The following is a 20060-nucleotide window of genomic DNA, read 5'->3' as shown; positions in this document are numbered from 1 at the left end:
GCGATGCCAGCGTGTGGTGCTGTTTAATTGAACAGCACTGGAAGTCTGGCTTACGATCAAGTTGATTGTCTACAACAACTTGATTGAGGTATACGTTAGGCACCGTAAAAGTCGCCTTGTGTAAGTGTACAGTTTTTAGTCAGTGATTTTTAGTCAGTGTCCCGAGTCGGGCGGCCGTCGTCGTAACCCAGGTTTTGCACATTTTCATTACCCAGGCGGCTCACTCACAGTCGCCGGCCGTCACATCCGCCACCCAGCCACAGGCACTCACCAATGTCCTTTGTCTCTGCAGATTTCCCGGTGCTCAGAACAGGCACCTGTGTGCTTGGCTGTTGCAGCTTCCCCACGCCGTCCCGACAGGGATAAGTGGGGAGAGAGGCAGCAAGGGAGGACATGAGGCTCAGTCAGCCCTCAGTGTCCTCCTCTGTGGAATGAGGATAAGGAGAGATGGGTGACAAACTCTGGAGCAGCTCAGCGTTATCAGGTCATGTGCGTCGTGGGGAATCGTGCCTAAAGGTCCCCCGTGGACAGGTGAGGGGTCAGGGCAAGGAGCTGCCTCTCCTGGGATGGCCCCGTCCCCAGAGAGCAGGACACACCGCCAGGCAGTCGTCCCTTCACGCTTCCACCCATCTTCCATCTTGAATTCCCATCCTTGTTCCTTGCGTGGCACTGACTGAAAGTTCCATCTTGACCAAGGGTGTGCATTAGCTCAGTGGTCCTTCTCCCTGGGTAGCTTTGCTCCCAGAGGACGTTGGACAATGTTGGGACACATTTCTGGTTACAGATGGGGAACGGAGGCTACTGGCATCTAGTGGGTAGAGAGGCCAGGGGCGCTGCCAGACATGGTTCAGCCCAAAGGATGGTCCCACGTGCCAACAATCGGTTACCCTGCACAGGAGGCCAGTCGTGCCAGGTCAAGAAACCCTGCCTTAATAGCTTTGTACCTGGTTGGTGGTCGTTTCAAAGGAGGTACTTGGAACTTCAGTAAAGGCTTAGAGACCCTGGGGCTTAAGGAAAGAATGCAGGCTGCCTTCAGTCTTCGGACAGCCCAGGGAATAGGGATTCTTCCAAAGCAAAGGATAAACAAGATTTGGGGAGATAACTTGAGGGAGAAAATAATGGCTTGCAAGTCCCCTAGAAGTATTTAGTCATTTACAAATAAACAGAAGTTACAGTGTAGGCAGAGAAATCTGGGGCCACCTCCTGGCTTTGATCTGGGAGTCCTATTTCCTCTCTGTCTGTTCCCCTAAGAACTGAGGAGGAGGGACGATGACCCTACCCCTGCATGAAAACCAGAAATGATGACCTTCCGTCCACGGCAGGGCTGCTTTCGGCAGTCACCTCGGCTAGGAGACTCTGTAGGCCGGGGCAGGACGGGCTTCTGCGAGCCCCACACGTTTGTGGTTCTGCTGATGGGCGCTCTTGGTTGGTCTGGGTTTCTGTAGGATTTTCCGTTGCTCCCTGAAATGTGCAGTGTAATAATCGCTGGCCCTCTGCCAGCGCCCGGGGCTGCACCGGCCCCTCTGCCACCTGCGTTTAGTTTTCTTGGGCGATCTGCCTTGGGGCGCCCTGAGAGCTCAGCCCCGCAGCCTGCATACCAACTCCCTTCTCTCCCTTTCATCTCCCGGCGAGGGCCGCCCCTCCCCCTCGCAGCTCCTGTTTCCACCCTGTGGGGCCCCTTCCCCCGCTCCCCCCGCCCCCACCCCGCCTTGCTCCCTCCCAAAATACAAGGTCTGTCCTCTGAACAGATCTCTTTCCTTGATTCTTTTGTCTCTTTAGCTCTTTTTTTCCAGGGGAATCCATGACGATATGTTAATTTCCGTGAATGTGGGCAGTTGTATGTTTTTCCTCCTCCTCTGGGAATAACCAGCCTTAACAGCCCACACGGGACATTGTAGCTCTGTCTTTGGCGTGTCGGCTGTCCACGGACAGACCTGTTGTCTTGTGTTTTTATCTATGTGGAATCATGTCACGCTTGTTTTGCTCTGTCTGTGTTCTTTCTTTCTACAACTTTCTGAAGCTGTAATTGAAGTCCGGGAAAGGAGGCCTGTATGAAGTGTGCAGATTAATCAGTTTCTCATTCTTGTGGTCTTGACGGTGGTGCTGGCCTCACACACACCACGTTGACAAGTATTTGTGTCCGTTACAGAGTTCCTCGGGCCTTTCTGCAGTCGCTCTGCTCCAGGCACCCATGGCTCACTCGCTATTGCAGGGGGGGCGAGGGTGCGTTTTCTAGGGTAGTACGGCAGTGAAAGCACACACTGTGTGCTCACTGTTTTGCCCGTTTGTCTCGCCCAGCGGAACGACCGGGGGCTCCATCCATGTTACGGCCTGTATCACTAATTTGTCCCTCTTTCAAGCGGGGTAGGATTCCATCGGCTCTGAATGCACAAGGGTCTGTTTATTCAGTTGTTGAACACTTGGGTTTGTTTCCAGTTTTTGGCTCTTATACTGCGGCTTTAAATATTTTCGTGGCCATCCCAGGGGTTCTCAAATGTCCACGTGCCAGAACCCCCGGAGAGCTTGTTAAAGCAGAGGTTGCCAGGCCCCACTCTCCCCCGCGAATTCTCATTCCACAAATCAGGGGTGGTGCCCGAGACTCTGCATTTCTAATGAGTTCCCAGGTAGTACCAGGGCTGCTGGTCTAAGGGCGACCCACACCTTGAGGGTCCCTGCCTTAAGGAAATCTTTGTAAAATACGGTTGTCCCTCCTTTGTTACTTGTTCCTAATACACCTCTACTAGACCTTTCCTTGTCTCGTCACATTGACTGTGGTTTAATCACCAGGCTTCCCATTTGTGTGTGGTTGAATGTGTCCGTCTTTTCCTTTTGGCTTATGGGTTTGGCTTCTTTATGTTAAGGGCTGATACCAATTTGGGGTTGGTCAGGTGCAGATGTCCCCAAAATGCCAGCCATGTTACCCCCACCCGACCCCATCGACGGGTCTGCCCTTCTTGGACCCACGTGGGGCAGAGTCGGGGCCCAGGCCCTGTGCCAGGGGCTCCCCGGTGCTGTCTCGTCCCCTGGGGCCTCTGGGAGAAACCCAGCTGATCCCCTGCCTTCCCCTCACAGTGAAACAAAGCCTATCCTTTCTCCATCCTGCCTCTTCCACCTAACGCGGTGGGTCCCAAAACAGACAACGCGTCTTATTTTCAATTTGCCCTTCAGGACTCTGTCCTGGGTCAGTTGCTTGGGAGCAGCTAGAAGTTATCCGTAGGCGGTTTCTCCCGTAGCCGGTGTATTTGTTACCTGTATTTTTTAATTTGGGGGAAAGATACTGCTTGTATTGTAGAGAGAAACTTTAAATGACTGCGAACGCTTCTTTTTGCACAAGTATCTTTCTGAGCTTGATCAAGAGAGCCCAGGTCTTCCCGCTCGGCTCCTGAGGCCTTCTAGTAGGCCGCCTCGGGTCACGTCTTCTCATCTTTTGCTGCTCACCTCAGCACATTGCTTCACCGTCTTCACTCCTGAGATGCTGGGCCTGTTATGCAGGAGCCCAGGCTCGTTAAGCAGACTCATCTCCTTGGGATGGTTGAATTTTAAAAATTTTGCAGTGATGGAATCAATGGCTAATATCCTAGTTTCTTCACCATCTATTTTTTAATATGACAGGTCTATTGAGCTGTAATTCACGTACCATGCAACTCGCACATTTAAAGTGTATAATTCAGAATGTCCCTTGTACTTGTAGAGTTGTGCAGCTGTCAGCACTACCAAACTGTTGCAGCCCCCCGCCCCCCAAAGAAATCCAGGCCCGTGAAACCATCACTCCCCATTCGCCGCTGCCCCCAGCCCCTGGCAACCACCAATGTACTTTCTCTGTCTGGATTTATGTTCTCGGCACGTTTCCTGTAAATGGAATCATGCAGTACAGGGTCTTTAGTGTCTGGCTTCTTTCACGGAATGTTTTCAAGGTTCATCCAGGTTGGAGAATGTGTTGTTTTAATTTCTTGGTATGTCTTTTGTGGAAACGGGGTAATCTGGGAAGGCTCGGGGTCGGGGTGTGGAGTCGAGGTGGCAGGGTGGTCCGGGCTGAGTAAACCAGATACGCCGCTCCTCTCACATGATGGTTCACAAATACGGTGTTGCTGATACAACCGATTGCCGTTCAGCTTCCATTCTGGCTTACAGAGTAATCGTCTTCCCTTCTCTTTCATTCTTCCATCTTTCCCCCCAAAGGTCAACATAGGAAACAGTTTTGGTCAATTAAAACTGCACCTGCGGACCCTTTTCCTGCACTGCATTTGGGGCAGGGTTTTTCGAGGTCCTTTTTTGGGAAAACACACAGGAAGGTTGGATTTTCCAGGCTGTTATGTGAAGTTCCTTCCATCCCTGAGGTCGTGTGGTTTCAGCCAGACGTTGGCTGCTTTCTAGGGCTTCCCCAAAGCCATAAGCCCCGCTTACACCATAACAGAATTGTGGAGTTGTTTGCTTTTCTGTATTTGTAAAGCTTCTGTCCGTGTACAAGTTACCGTTTCTGGGTCGGGTGGGAGATGATGGAGGCTGGTTTTTGTCATCATCCATGGTCCACAACTTCCCGGGGCATCCGTGCTTATAACGAGGGGCTTATTGGTAAGGCTGCAGTCATGTGTGTTTCGCAGTTGACCTTATAATTGATAGTCTTAGTGTCCCGTCACCCTTGTGACAAATGACCCCAAACTTACTGGCTTGAACAATTCCAATGTATTATGTTATGTTTCCAGAATTCAGAGGCCTGTCGTGGGCCTCTCTGTTATCAGGGCCTTGCACGTTTCTTTTCCAGAGGCTTTCAGGGAAGATCCATTTCCGTGTTTATTTTTCAGCTTCTAGAGTTCCCCTGGATTCCCTGGCTTGTGGCCCCGCCCTCCCATCTTCAAAGCCAGCAGTGTGGCATCTCTGACCATCCCTCCACGGTCACATCTCCCTCTCCTTCTACTGGGTGGAGACCAGGCAGGCAGCGAAACATCTTACAATGCACAAAACAGCCCCCCGCCCCCCAGGAATTATCCGGCCTGGGCCCACATGTTCGAGGCAGGGAAACCCTGCACAGACGGACAATTTCCAGGCGACTGCTGTCCATTTGGAAGTTTGAGAACCACGTCTTGCAGGGCCGTCCCCACTGGGAAGGGGCAGCAGAGATCCTTTCCATTTAAAGATGGAGGAGAAGGCTGTGGTGTCATATCTCATAGGTGGCTGTGCAGGGGCAAGTTAAAACCCAAGGGTCTTGGCTAGGTCTGTAGGATTTCGGTGGCTTTTTCCCATTTGCTCAGTAATGTGTTCATTTTTAAAGTTGTATGAATTCTTGACTATTGCTCAACCTAATACAAATAGACCATTTCTTTGGTGTTGAAAAATCTGTTTTTTATTAAATTTCCATTATGAGGTCACTCATTTTTTTTTCTCCCTCCAGATGGCCTTTTGCCAACTCATTCTTTTAAACACGTATGTTCCTTACCAGCGAGATAGCAAATTCTTGACAGCAAAGGCCGCACCTTAAATTTCCTTTCCGCGGTGCACGAGTGTACCTATGGTAATTATCGGTCAGTTGCTAATGGTATCCGTTGCCATCCGCCTTGCCCTCTGCGTAAGGCTCATTAATCAAGCTTCTGCAGACTGGCCTTTCTACCTCGCTAGAAATCCTGCTTGCAGGCTTCAGGGCCTGCCGGCGAGCGGGTTGACGCTTGGTTGCCGTGTGGCAGGAAGAAAGCTTTGACGTCATTCGAGGAAGGGAGCTGTGTCGTGGAGATGCAGACGCCCTCATTCCCCCCTCCTGTGCTCACATGGTTTTATTTGGGGGATTTGAGATATTGGAGGTGTGAAAAAAAAATAAAAAAGAGGGATTCCGTGTTGGTGGGACAAGCAAACAACAATGCAGTGAGTCAAAGCGTCTCCATTCCCACCTGCAAGGCACACAGTAAACAGACACAGATTTTATTTTAAAGAGACGGGGAGGTGGGGGGAGCGTTCGTCTAGAGCAGGGATGTCCAAACTTTTTTCAATGTTTTTTTACCAAGGGCCACATGCGGTAAAATACACAAACAGCCAGGCCACTCACTTGAGGTAAGTACGTATTGCCTCACCTGGTTTATTTAAGTAAACTAAATATATTTTTGGAATTTGCTGTGGGCCAATTAAAAATGGTTTGCGGACCACAGTTGGCCTGTGGGCCGCAGTTTTGACACCCCTGGTCTAGAGGGTGCTGTGTGACCTAGAATGTATTATGTCCAGATCAGCCAAGAGTCACCTGTTCGGGCTGCCAGCAAGTTATGGAAATAATTTGGTTATAAAAAACTCCCCGCCCCCGGTTTAATAATGATTAATTGGAATGGTTCCCCTTGTGTATATCTATCTGTGGTATAGTCATTGTGAGAGCAAGGCTTTTGTGCTTCCAGATGACACATGTGTGTCATCTGGCCTGCGGGATGCGGGGAGAGGGTAAGGCCTACAGAGGAGGTGTCATCCTTCTGTTGTTTTTAAAATTATTTTTAGTTGATAAAATTGACCCATAACACTGTATCGGTTTTAGGTGTGCAACAATGATTTGATACATGTATACATTGCAAAATGATTGGCACAGTTAAGTTAGTTCATACCCATCGCCACATGGTTGCAGTTTCTTTTTTTTTTTTTCTTTCTTATGATGGGAACGTTTAAGATCTATCCTGTCAGCCATTTTCAAGTAAGAATACAGGATGGTTAACTAAAATCACCATGCTGTACATTACAGCCCTCGGACTGACTCCTCTTATGGCTGCCGGTCTTTGCCTTTCAACGCCCTTCACCCGTTTTGCCCCTCCCCCACACCTCTGCAACCACCGGTCTGTTCTCTGTGTGTCCAAATTCGGTGGTTCTTGACCAACTTCTGTCCTCACCTCTCATCTCCTTGGCAGCCCGGACACCAAGTTGCTGTGTCCAACGAGCCGGTGACCTAGAAATTCACACGTAGTAAAAGAAGGGTTAGAAATAGAAGTACTGTGTGAACTGAGTCCGGGGCAGGCTGGGCCTCACTGCCCAGTGAGCTGGGCCCTGTCGGCACGTTGGAACGGCCACATTTCCCCGTGTGGGCCTAGCAATTGTAGCTGTCATTATGCTGCCGATCTTGGGAATTTCCAACCCTGTTTTTGTCAAGGATGAAGTTCACGTTAAGCTGTAGAAGTGAAGCAGTTAGAAAACCAGGGTCAGTTTTTAGGAAAGGAACCCCCACCTCGCAGGTCTGTTGCTCTCAAAGGCACGGGGAATGTCGCTTGTGCCCAACGAACGACTTGAGCTGGAGGACACTTAGGAAGAAATCAGACCTCTCTTTCTGTTCCGCTGCCTGTATCAGGACGTTTTGAGTATTAATTCCTGACACACAGCAGAAGAGGATTCCTGTTAGCGTCTTCTACAGAGAGTGGAATGAGCTTGGAAGCAGGAGTGTGTGTTTGTATGAAGGGGAGAAAACACTGGAATGATGAATCCCTTTGCAGTGCAGGGCACATGTTAAGAGACGTGCTTTCCAGGACAAACGATAACACTGCGGCAGTCAGCCGGGTTTCTGACATGTGTGACTCAGACAGTGTGATTGAGAGAGCTTCCAGCGGTCATTTACCTCCACCCTGCCATAGGGCGCTATCTCAGCTCCACTCTGCAGAGTACTCTCTAGGAACTCTTTATGCTCGTGGAAAGGGATATTTTTCTGCTGCTTTCAGTGTGTTTCAAGGAACTAGGAGCTGGCATTATCGGATAAGCAATCTCCAAGTGCCTTTGATGACTACGTCCCCATCAGTGGTGACATGCCCCGGGTGTTCTTGCCTCCTAGAACTTATTGCTGGCTGCCCACCCTCATGCTCCACCTGCGTAACAAGTATAACGGGAAACGAAGACGTTTGCAGATAGGTTTTTTTTGGGGGGGGGGGGGAGGAAACAGGACTTTATTGGGGAACACCGTGCTTTCCTGGATTATATCAAAGTTGACCCATGTAATTGTGGGTTATCATTTCTGTTTTTTGGTCCAATATACAGACTGTTGTTTCCCTGGAAAGATAAGATCCCTTGAATGGGAACAGAATTATTGAATTTCAGTCCGCGTGTTGTCATTCACCGCCCATGTGGTAATGACCCCAAGAAGAAGGGATCATCCTGCCGACTGAGGGCTTGGGCCAAATGCTCTCAAGATGGTTCCAGTGCAAGATGATTGGTCAACTTTCAAGACCGTCCACAGCCCCTATTTGCACAAGTAGAATTGGGGGAATTCCTCTGCCACTTACGGTGGTGGTCAAAATTACATATGGCGCCATCCCGGGTCCAAAAAGCTGTCTTTGGGATCTTCTCTTGTCGCCTTACAGCGAATTCTCTATAATAATTATGTCCACTGGAACTTCTAGGGACTAAACTGCCTTGAACAGGAACCAGGAAAGGCCCACCTTCCAGCAAATTCCATTCTGTGGGGTTGTCTCATGTTGAGGTCTGAGAACTTGACTTGTTGACCTGGCCAAGTGGATTGGAATTAAAGGCCGATTTGGACTGTATCGAAGAAAATCAAGTTCAGATACTTAGTCTAAATAGAAGTAAGGAATACGGTTCCTGTTATCTCATGATCTTAGTCCGTTTGGAAGATACACAAGCTTGTGTCGGGGTGGCACGCCGCACAAACGGAGGGATTTGTTTTTTCCTGAAAAGTCCTTGGACAATCAACTCAGAGGCTGTGTAATGTTTTGTTTTGTTTTAAAAGCAAAACAAACAAAATACAGCTACTATTTTGTGTTGTTAAAATATGTAGCTTAAGAATTTTTATTGAAAATTGGTAGTAATCTTTTGTGAATTGGAGTAGGCATTTAAGAAGGTTCCTTCCTGCTTGATATGTTTGATCCTTTCAGTATTTGGGTCAGAACAGTTCTCCGGGAAAGCAGAATTCTGTGGTTCTGTTAGGATGGCTCAGATCACCAAAGAAATTTCTACGTTTAGCTCTTTATTTTCACTTCTCATCTGCTTTCTTGGAAACGGTTCCACATCTGGTCTTAGAGGAGGTCTAAAACAGGAACAGAGAGTAACAGACTGTTTCGTAACCAGCATTTGCTTCTTGCCCTGAATACTGTATTCATGCCATCCGTTTCCCCCTTAAAAATGGGGATCCGTTCCAGAGCTGCTCCTGAGAGATGCTGAGCCGTGGAAGTGGGCGGATTGCTGGGACGCCTGGTGGGACAGGGGCTCGAGAGACCAGCCACCTGAGGGAAAGGATTTATTCATCCTGCAGCCCCTCGTCTGTTGTTTCCTTCTCTTTGGCTCTGGCTTTTGCCTTTCCTAGCTGCCCTTGATCTTCACTGGAACCAAATTTCACGTATTGAGAAGGGCTCTGGGCAGAGACAGGCCGACATGCGCCCTGGCTTAGCCGGCTCTCACGTAGTGACGAAACAGCAATGAGAAAGGAAGGGGTGGGACAGGGGAAATAACAGGGATGTGTCATTCTGTCGAGGGATATGTGAAATAGGAGAACATGCTAAGGAGGTTTTTGGTCTTTCTTAGGTCAAGTGGAGATGACGATGGCCACATCTTTACGTAGTTGATGTATTCCGTCAGAATTCTCGTTATCCGTGGCGGTTGTGTTTTATGAAGTCGCTGAGACTTGACAGAAAATAGAGGGTTAGGCTCCTGGGAGCCTCTGATCACAGTGTGTTTCCGGCCAGTCAGAGGATACCTTTGTGCTATACGTGCTCCCGTTGGAGACGTCTTATTGAATGTGTATTATTGATTGAGCCACATGGAGCTCACAGCCAAGCACATGTAACGCATGCCTGCTTGCAGCTCCTTCTGAACAGGCGGCTCCACCAAAAAGCACGGAAAGGTGAAAAGCAGACCACGCGAAGGGGCCTGTTTACAGCCTGGGAGCTGAAACGCGCAGGCTTGTTCAGCCTAAGTTGGAAACGTGTGTGACGGTGGTGAATCACGTTGGTCACCACTCCGCAAATGTCCGGGGGTACGGGGTCTCCTACATGTTAGCAAAAAGGAAACTTCACACATACAGTATCCCGACGTAATGAAGATCAACTGTGTGTGTCTCTGCTTTAGGCGTGTGCACACACGCGCACGCACACATATGCACACACATAAATATAGTTTTGTTCTGAGAGAGACTTGTAACAGCCGGAAAGCCGCCAGCATTGCCGTGGTTGTGTCCTTGGGCCTCTGGAGATAGCGGTGTAAGTGTGGTAAGCGGGGAGAAGGCCTGTGAACGATCAAAGCACTCGGGGAGCATGGACTTGGGGAAGCCTCTGGACTTCGATGCGTGTCTGACAAAGTGGGGGGTCAGTCACACGGTGAGCTCTGGAGCAGACATGGCCCCCTCGTTACGGAGAACGGGCCTCACTCATTCCTGAGGGGCGGGAACAAAGCCTTGGAGGGTTGGCAGGTGCTTTCTTTCTGGAAAGGAGATCTGAACGTCATACCACCCTCCTGCCACAGTTAGTTGTAAAGCAAACTGTTGATTTTGGTTTTCTATATTTGCTAGGTTGAACAGACCCGTGCTGCCATTTTGATGAGAAGCGGTCAACGACTGACTGGTGGAGTCTTACGGTGCAACCCAGCAGAATCTTTTCAAGGTACAAAGACGCTGCTTGAAATGACGATAACACCAATGTCTTATTTGCTTGTTGACAAAACGCTGCCGTAGCGCACCTGAAACGTGATTTCCGCCACGTGGAAGTCAGCTGGTGGCATTGGGACTCACTGGTGATTCTTGGTTGGTTTTATCAGGGTACCTTCTCCCACCCCCATGTGACGGTGGCAAGGGAACCACGGTCTTTATAAAAAAAGTGTTGAGCTTATGGTAGGTGTTGCTTGTGTATGTAAATGGAAGGTTGTTTTCATGCATGAAAGGGAGGATTTTCTGGGCAGCTGCTGCTCCTTCAGGTTGTGCCTGCTGGACACTGACGTCCTGTATTAAAATTCCCATGATTGAACACGTTTTAAGGACAAACAACAAACTTAGCATGACAGCTACGGAAGTGATGAGACGATTAAGGACCTTTTGGTTGAGCGTGTCAACACCAGTGTGTGGAAACACCTTCTCAAGGTGCTTGTCACATACACGAAGTTCATTTCATTAAAAATATCCTCCTGGTAAAGGATGGGTGACCTCTAATAGCAGTAGAATCTGTTTAAAAAAAACTCGAAAGTGCTTTATTCTTATTTGGACTTCCTGTAGATAAGTTCGGTGAGCAACGTGCTCTTTTTCTGTTTCAGGTGAGACAAAACCTGAGACCCATTCTTTCAAAGACGTTTGCCCTTCCCCGGCGTTCAGGGGTACAATCCGTATCCTGGAGCCAGCGGGCACCAGCCACACACACACCGGAAGTGTTTACTTGTGGCCGTGAGGGGACCATGGGGCACCTCAGTAACTGGGACTCTGGAAGGACCTAAATGATTTGGACTTGGGTGCCGTGATTCGGGGAAAGGCTTGTGGCGTTGGTGGTCTCTGAAATCGATTATGTCCCATGGCCTAGCTGTGAGTGCCAGGCCAGCCCCCAGCTGTGGGCAGCTGCTGTCCTCTTTCAGTTGATACCTACTTGATTGACAGAATAAATGAGTGATTGATCGAATGAAGGTGTGCTTAAACATCGGAAATATCCAAATAAAAGAACTGTCCTAAAAGGATTTCTTAATCCTCCTGTTTGAAATCATGGCTGGTAGCAAGTGGAGGTGTCAGCTCTTAGTCTCTGATGCTGATGGGAGACCAGCTCCTTTCGTACGGATGCTTAGCGGCCTGAGAGGTGGCCCACGACTCGGCTTATAGGAACTTCAGGCTGCGGGGAGGTCGCGTTCGCACTTCTTTGTGGTTCATAGTTTAGAGCATTGGGTGCATTCTTTTTGATGCTCTTGTGAAGGTATTTTAAAATTTTCCTTTGCAGATTATTTCCAGTATTTGCGGAATATTAAATTTTAATGCAATAGAAGGCATTTTTTTTTTCTTGCTAGTTATAGGAAGAGGGATTTTCCTACTTCACTGCCTGTGTTTGTTGCAGTTCATTTTTATGGGCTAGGAAGACCTTTATAGGGTTTATTTATGTCCGTTGGGTTTGCCATGGGTAGTTCTCCAAACCACCAGGAGGGTGCCCAGGAGCAGAGACTCTTCGGTTGTTTAAATTTTATTAATTTTCAAAAAAAGCTTTAAATGACTTATTTGGGTTAATGATAAGCTCACAAGACGTTGCAGAAATTGTGCTGCGAGGCCCCGTGTGTCATCGCCCAGCTTCCTCCAACGGTGGCGTGTGGCAGAACCTTAGAGCAGTGTCAGGAAATCATGGGGTGACGCAGTGGTGTCATCCACAGTGCTGGCGGGAAGCTCACCAGTGTTTGCATGTGCTGATTTGTGAGCTGCATTTTAAAGATAAGCGTCCATCAGAGCTTCTCTTTCGAAACTTAAACAGAACATGAATTGAGCAGAAGGGGGCGGAAAGTGATGGGGTGATAGCCAGGCATCTGGTAAGGGCCACCGCGACTTCCTTGTTGGCTGAAGTGCATGTGGCAGGTGACAGCACCCCAGGAAGGCAGGAGCTGCTTTCGGGGGTTCAAAACTGGTTGTATGCACTGTCCATGCCTGTGTGGGGCCTGCTCCTTTTGTACGACAAACCTTTTCCCCTGTCGCGCTCCATGCAGACAGATGGAGAGTATGAGGGACAGGGAGAAACCCCAACGTGGTACGTGCCGACATCCCTGGCCCTGCACGCACAGTGAGGCCACACGTTCCTTGTGTGGTAAATGGATGAAGCACTCTCCTCTCCTCCTTCAGTGGGAGTACCGCTATGTGTGCTGTTCTCCACACCCTCGGGCCTCCCTTGGACATTTCTTTCTTCTCATCTGCTTGGGCCGTTTGCCCCTTGTCTTGCTGGGAGAGTGGGAATGGAAACGAATCGTACACTGGACACGAATCTGCCGTCACACGGAATGTGGCAGAATGGCTTTTTCCCATGTGTCTGCGGGGAAGTAAGAGATTGGGAATGGTGAGTATAGGAACGGTGCCCCTGGAGTCTGTCACTCAGCAGGGGGAGGGGATGGCTGCAATATACCTCCCAGAGCCACATGACCACGCGCTCCTACTCGGGGCCTTGGGAGGGAGGCGGTGGACGTGAGCTGCTCACGATTCAGCACGGTTGCTTTTGGTCTGCGGATTGAGAAGCTCCCGTGAAGTGAGGCGTGAAGTGAAAATAGAAGCCCCTGTGACATGGAGAAAGGGGACCCAGACGTCGTGACAGGCTTGCACCATGACATGCGATAAGACGGGGAAGCTGGTGCCCAGTGTCACCCATGCCAGGTGCCTGTCTCACGTTTATAGAGGCTTGGGGGCTAAATGAAAAGGGCTTCCTAGGCAGATCTACTGAAACGGAAAGTAGGAGGTGTGACGAAACAATACGGTGAATGTTTACATGAAAGCAGTTTATGACGGTGAAAGACACATCGCCATTCATCCCCCTCAAAACACTCCCCCTCGTTTCGGACACACTCATCCTGTTGTTCTTGCCACTTTCTGAAGCAGTTCTGGAAGTCTTCTTTTGTAAGTCTCTTTAGTTGCACTGTCGTAGCTGCCTCGATGCCCTGGCTCATGTTGACTTTGGGGAAGGAGCCAGAAGTCACACGGTGCCAGATTCAGTGATGAGGTGGATGAGGACACACCGTAGCGTTTTTATTTGACAGAAATGCTGTACCAGAAGCGATGTGTGACACGGAACCTTTCTGTTGTGATCAGAAAATATGGTGAATGCTGCGTCCGCGTGCCATCTAGCTGAAAGCCAGGGATCTTCAATATGGGAAGTGGCGTATTGAACCTTCGAACAGTGTGTGACAAGTTTCAACTTGTTCGGTGCCGTCAGTCGGGTGTGAGCTACGGTTGAGAGAAGGTGTGTTTTAAAGTGTGCCGTAAATCATCCTCCATCATGACAACGCATGGTGTCACACATCATTTCTGGTACACGGCAATTTCTGTTGAATATAAACATCACGGTGTGTCCTCATCCACCTTATTCACCGGATCTGGCACCGTGCAATTTCTGACTCTTCCCCAAAGTCAAAATGACCATGAAAGGTAAACGTTTTGAATCAGTTCAGGACATTGAGACAGCACAACCAAAGATATGAAAGAGGACTTCCAGAGCTGCTTCAGAAAGTGGCAAGAACAAGGGGATACGTGTGTTTGAAGTGAGGGGGAGTATTTTGAGGGGGACTAATGGCAGTGTGTCTTTTACTGTAATAATTTTTTTGATCTAGACATTCACTAGTTTTTGATCACACCTTGTTGGTCAGTAGTTGCCTAGGGCTGGGGTGTGGGGACGGGGCCTGGGTAACGACTGCTGATGGGGTTACAGGGCTTCTTCTGTCACTACTGCAAGTATCCTCAGACTGTGAATATAGTATTATAAAAGCAATTGAATTGTACATTCACCAGGTGAATTGTATGGTATGCAGTTTATGTCTCAGTAGAGCTGTCTGAAAAAGGAGTCGGTATCTGGGAGGGTCCAGCAGAAAAAAAGGACTTGGTCCATTGCTTTTGTACTTTCAAGCGCGTCACCCCATGTACTCAAAGCTCCGCCTCGTGCCCCGACTGTGCGACTTTCAGTGTGGAGAGAGTGCCTTCAGAGTGCTCGGTTCCAGAAAACGTGTCCCTGTGTGTTGTCACCACACCACCGCAATTAGAGACCAGGCGTCCACAGTGAGTGGTGGCCGCGTTGCTGATGTCGGGAAGTGGGGTGCTGTCATCTCTGTATTTGTATGTTCCCTTTTCTCGCCTGTGGCCCTTCACCCTCCTCCAAACAAACAAACAAACAAAAGGCAGAGAAAGTGAGAGGGATCGTAGCACAGCTGAATATGCTCCTGGCATTTAGAAAAACACGAGGCAGAAGTACAGACGCCCACCCCTTCCCAACAGCCAACGCAGAGGTGGCAAAGGGCAAACTCCAAAAGCCTCAATGTGACTCTTCAGAGTTGGGGAGAAACTGGACAAATCTGGTCCCTCCAATCATTCCCATCATCTTTGATGACACGGACACGGGTGGCTTCCTTACGGAGCGCTGAGGGAGAAAGCAAGGGACATTCAGGACACACGTGGTCACCAGCGTGTGCTGGTCTCCAGGGCATCTCGCTTGGAAGTGGCTCATAGTTTTAAGGACTATGAAAGTGTTTCTCCACTCATAAACATAGCAAAACAAAAAGCATGCTTCTGGTGACACAGTGGTTTTTGAAAAAGCTGTGACATTTTGAAAAAGGTGGTCATTTCACAGACAATAATTTAGTGGTTACCAGAGGGTAAGGGGGTGGGGGGTGGGTGATGAGGGTAAGGGGGATCAAATATATGGTGATGGAAGGAGAACTGACTCTGGGTGGTGAACACACAATGGGATTTATAGACGATGTAATACAGAATTGTACACCTGAAATCTATGTAAATTTACTAACAATTGTCACCCCAATAAAATTAATAAAAAAAAAAAAAAAGAAAAAGGTGGTCATTTAACATTTCCTAACACTCAGCAATTTTGCTTTGTAGAATTGGCGGGGTGCTGCAACTAAGTTAAACCCAAAAGGAAGGGCTGAAATTGCACATCAGGTGCAAAACCACCCGGGTTTAGTCTCCTGAAGGAATGTTGTCTAAAGAGCCATGTTTTGCTATTTTGTTACTACACGTGGTAACTGTTGCCACACGTGGTGACATGTGTTTGTTATAAGTTGTAAATACATAGTTGCACCGGCTGGAGGTAGAATTGATACAATGTAGCGAGGGGGGTAGGGAGGAGGGAGCCCCTCCCTGGGGGAGCCAGTCTCCTTTTGTGTGTCTGAGAGTTTGAGCTGCATGGAAGGGACTTCTTTATGACTTCCTCCGCTGAAACCCGAGTGGCCTGTCCTGCCTTTGACCTCTGCTGCTGTTTCAACTGTGGATCCGTTCACATGGACCTGGTGCATTGTCCTTGCCAGGGTCACCTCCCGAGACGGACACCTGAACCTGAACTTGGGGTGTGGACACGAATGTAACTGAGCCTGGAATGGCCATCGGCGTAAAAATCATTAGTATTGGAGCTTGTACCTTTGTGGGTGTCCTCTCCCTTCAGGGGCCGTGTCCTAGGTACTTTGTGTAGTGCCTTTTGAGCCTGCCCAGCAAATGCAAACCATTGGACGGGCTCTCTCTGCTTTGCAGGTGGGGGAAACGGAGGCCCGGGCAGGGAAGGCCCAGGTCCAGAGCTCTGCCCTGTGCAGCTAAGGGCTGAATGGTAGCAGGTGGGTCGGTGTGAGTGTACAACTCGTGTTCTTCCCAGGGTACCACCGTGCTCTCCCATTCTGGAAGGTGTTTTCCCCCTCGTTCATGCCACTCTTCAGTCTGAGGATTCTGTGGTACCCTCGGGAGTCTGTGCAGCATGGTCCAGGGGGCAGAAACCGGTGTTGTGTATGCAGGAACCCTGAGAAAAAAGATGGTGTTACCGGTGCCAAAAAAAATCCATGAGCTCAAGCTTGAGACTGGCTTCCTTTTCAGGGAGGGGCCAAATTTGGCCCACCACCTGTTTTTGTACAGACTGTGAGCTAAAAATGGTTTTATATTTTTAAATGGCTGAAAAAAGAATAATATTTTGTGACACGTGAAAATGATACGAAAATCAAACGTCAGTACCCGCCAAGTTTTGTTGGAACACAGCTACCCCCGTTCATTTACCTGTTGCCTGTGGTTGCTTTCCTGCCACCAAGAATGTTGCACCCGAGACCCTCTGGGCTGGAGAACACGTTCTCTGAGATTAAAAAGCATTTACTCTCTGGCTCTTTACAAGACAAGCGTGTAACCCCTGCCTGCTTTAAGGTGTGACTTGCATTTTGTCCTCTCTCTCTCCATCTGCTCTCCATTTGCAGATTGCTTGCTGATGCCTGTATTCCACTATTAGAGAGTTATTTCTTTGATGCACTTTGTCCCAGTTAAAATGCTGGTAGTCTGAAGGGAGGTAATACATTAAACCTTACCAGTTGTTTATACCACACGGTTGGAAGGGGTTGGTGCTGGCCTTGGCAGAGCAGAGCAGGGCCATTGCATAAAAGGAGGGGGTGCCGGGCTTGCCTGCGTGTGGCAGAAGTGTAGGGGAGGTTGGGTCATCGGAAGGGACCTTTGTTCATTGCTTCCTTTCTCTGAATCCCTCTCGCAGTGACCCAGTGGCTTGAAGTGTTGGTGCTGAGTTCCCAGTTGGTGCTAAGCTCCTCTCTGGGAATTGTGAGCTTACGAGAGCCACCTGGCCTGAGGACGCCCCACCCCCACCCCGGAACGGGGTGACAGCTGCCTGCCGTGACGTGTCCGAGCAGAGTTGTGAGGCAGGGCCCACAGCTGGGAACGGGTAGGGTAGAGCGTGGGTTTGATGTGGACAGTCTGCTTCCCATCCCCTGGTGCTTATCTGCATTCCAGCACCTTCTGTGGAATGCTGGCTTAACATACTGAGGGAGATGAGTCATTTCTGGCCCTTTTAGCCGCTATGTGTGATGGTTGCTGCTGCTAAAGCCCAGTCCACGGTGACAGCACGGGCAGGAGCTGTCACTGGATTTCTGTCTCATCCGTGGTGCATGGTCCCCCGTCTTTGGGAAAAGCTCCCTTTTCCCCCAGACACATGACGACGGAGAGACGTCACAGTGTCCGATTGGCACCTTCTGGTGTCCTACAGTTAACATTTCCGTTACACTTGAGGGCTTGACGAGGCCATTCTAGACCAGCTGGGAACGTCACCCTGTTGATGTGGCGTTGTTTCTCGGAGAGAAACATTGCCGAGTGAGAAACCGAGGAAGACTTGGACCATATCCCATTTGTAATTTGCAGGCTGCTTTAATTTCAAGGTTTCGTCTTTAAACGTGTTCTGTTTGGATGTGCAGAGCTGTGGAGGGGGAGATACCTGGTCTCTCCTGCTGCGCTCTGACGAGATCTACACTAAGTCAGGAGGAGATGGGCGCATGGCCCTTTGGTCTCCTTGGCCCGGGCGATTTCTCAGGAGGGGCCCTGGGCTACCAGGAAATTGGGTGATCATCAGTGAGTGATCGCGAGTTGGAGTAGATGGGGGAGGGCAGTTCTGTGATCTCCCTTCTCCCCCGACCTATTTGCTCTGGCCCTGGCTTCCATTCCCTGCTTCTCTGCATATTCCGCCTACACCTTCCCTGTGTAACCGCCGTGTGGAACGTGTGTACGGAAGACCCGAATGAGACAAATCACACCTTTGCACCAAGAACCGGGGGACTGGATTTGTGGGCTCTTCATTGAGAGCCGTCTGTTCCAGAATAAGTGGAACAAGATGGACGTTGGTTTAGTTGGGCAGCACGATGGCAGGATTTGATTCCATTTATAATAGAGGTGTCCGAAGTGCCTGGAAGCCGGCATTGGAAATCCCTGGCTGAGAGCTGATGGTCTGGGCACGAGGCAGACACAGAGGAGGGGGAGAGGGGGCATCCTAGGAGGAAAGCTGTGAAGGCAGGGAGTCCCAGGGGCCCCAGCAGTGATGAGAGCGGTGCAAGGAGACTCCAGGGACAGGCGCTGGCCGGGCTGCAGAAGCGGGATGGCTATGGGTGACTTGAGCCTACAGGGTTGGTTTTCAGCACAGGAGCAGGGCCTCTGCAGGGGGCGTGAGATGGAGTCAGTCACGTAAGGAATGACAGGATGGGGGCAGGGGTGCCCACGTGTCTGTGGAGAGGTCTCACCTTGGAGGTAAAGGACAAAGACAAGGGGCTACTTGGTGGCTGAGCGAAAGTCGCAAGATGTAGAGTTTCAAGAGGTGAGATGAGGGACGGGGGAGTGTTTCTCGCAGGAGGACAACGTTCCTTTGGAAGAAGTGTTGTACGGGCATTTCTGTTGAGACAGATGAGAACACCGTCAACATGTAGACGTTTTGGAAGCGGAGAGGAAGAGGATTTGCTATCGCTTCCCCACTTCTATTTCTTATTGTTTACTAATTGCACTGCTTTGGGACTATGATTTTTTTTCTCCATCTTTCCACTGAGTCCAGGAAAGAGAGCCACTTCCGCAGCCGTTTGCTAATTCTTTGTCAGTCAGTGGTCAAAGGCCGATTGTCCAAAGCCACCTCTTACCGATAAGCGGTGGGGAGATGGGTGGAACTCACTGTCTCCTGCTCCATCTTGCAACAGGGACTCTTAGCAAGCCACCACTGTTGGCGTCTAGTCTGGAAAAAGGGAAAGACCATCTCAGACTTTCCATCTGCGAGCAGGGTTTTCTCAACACGGTGAAAACATGGGCTTTGGTTTGTGAGCTCAGGAAGCATGCGTGTGGTTTGGGATGATGAAAAAAACTGTGGGTTTTGTAAGGAAAGAAAAGCTCGCTCACCTCTGGCTTCTCCTGGCTCTGGCCTTGCGTCCAGCACTGAAAACACAAGCAAAGCATTACAAACCATCAGCGAAACAAACCCTTTGCTGGATCCGGTAGCTGATGGGCCTAATTCCATTTTTTCTCCCACTTATCACACAGCCTCGGCCCCTGCTATCCCCCCACACGCTCCTCGACCACATGCAGCCTGGTGTACCCCCTCTCCTCCCCTCCCCTCTCCTCTCCTCTCTTTCCCTCCCTTCTTTCCTTCCTCCTCCCTCCCTCTCTCCCTTTCTTTCTTTTTTGTGCACGCACCCCATTCAGCTATCCAACAAATTGTTGGAGGTGTCTCAGAATAACATTTCCAAACCCATTAAAAAATAGACAGGCTTGCAAAGGAAGTGATTAAAGGTGCTGTTATCACACTATTAAAAACAATTTATTGATTGAAGAGTGATACAGTATGTGCTGTTTTTCCTTTTCCTTTTTTTTTTTTTTTAAATTGTGGTAAAATATACACACCATAAGATTTACCATCGTAACCATTTTTAAGTGTACAAGGGCGTTACATACGGTCACACTGTTGTGCAGCTGTCACCACCATCCGTCTCCAGAACTTTTCACCTTCTCCAACTGTAACTCTGTCCCCACGAAACACTAACTCCCCCTGTTCCCACAGCCCCTGGCCCCCACCAGCTACTTCCAGTCTCTGGATCCGGCTGCTCCGGGGACCTCGTGTATGTGGAATCAGGCACTCGTATTTGTCCTCTCCTCACTGGCTTACCTCGCC

General features: G+C 49.5%; 1 protein-coding gene across 12 annotated transcripts in view; it reads left to right on the top strand.

The window, feature by feature from the left end:
• TBL1X (transducin beta like 1 X-linked) overlaps positions 1–20060 on the top strand; it is a 185161-nt gene that overhangs the window by 14777 nt on the left and 150324 nt on the right. For all 12 annotated transcript variants that reach the window (XM_081042592.1, XM_081042591.1, XM_081042594.1 and 9 more), the window contains exon 2: positions 10463–10553. The gene's annotated coding sequence lies outside the window, so the exon portion shown is untranslated. The remainder of the gene's footprint in view (positions 1–10462; positions 10554–20060) is intronic.

Source organism: Rhinolophus hipposideros (genome assembly GCF_964194185.1).
Source record: "Rhinolophus hipposideros genome assembly, chromosome: X".
Classification (NCBI taxonomy): domain Eukaryota; kingdom Metazoa; phylum Chordata; class Mammalia; order Chiroptera; family Rhinolophidae; genus Rhinolophus; species Rhinolophus hipposideros.
The sequence above is the reverse complement of the archived record's forward strand: the minus strand, read 5'-3'. Positions and strand labels throughout refer to the sequence as shown.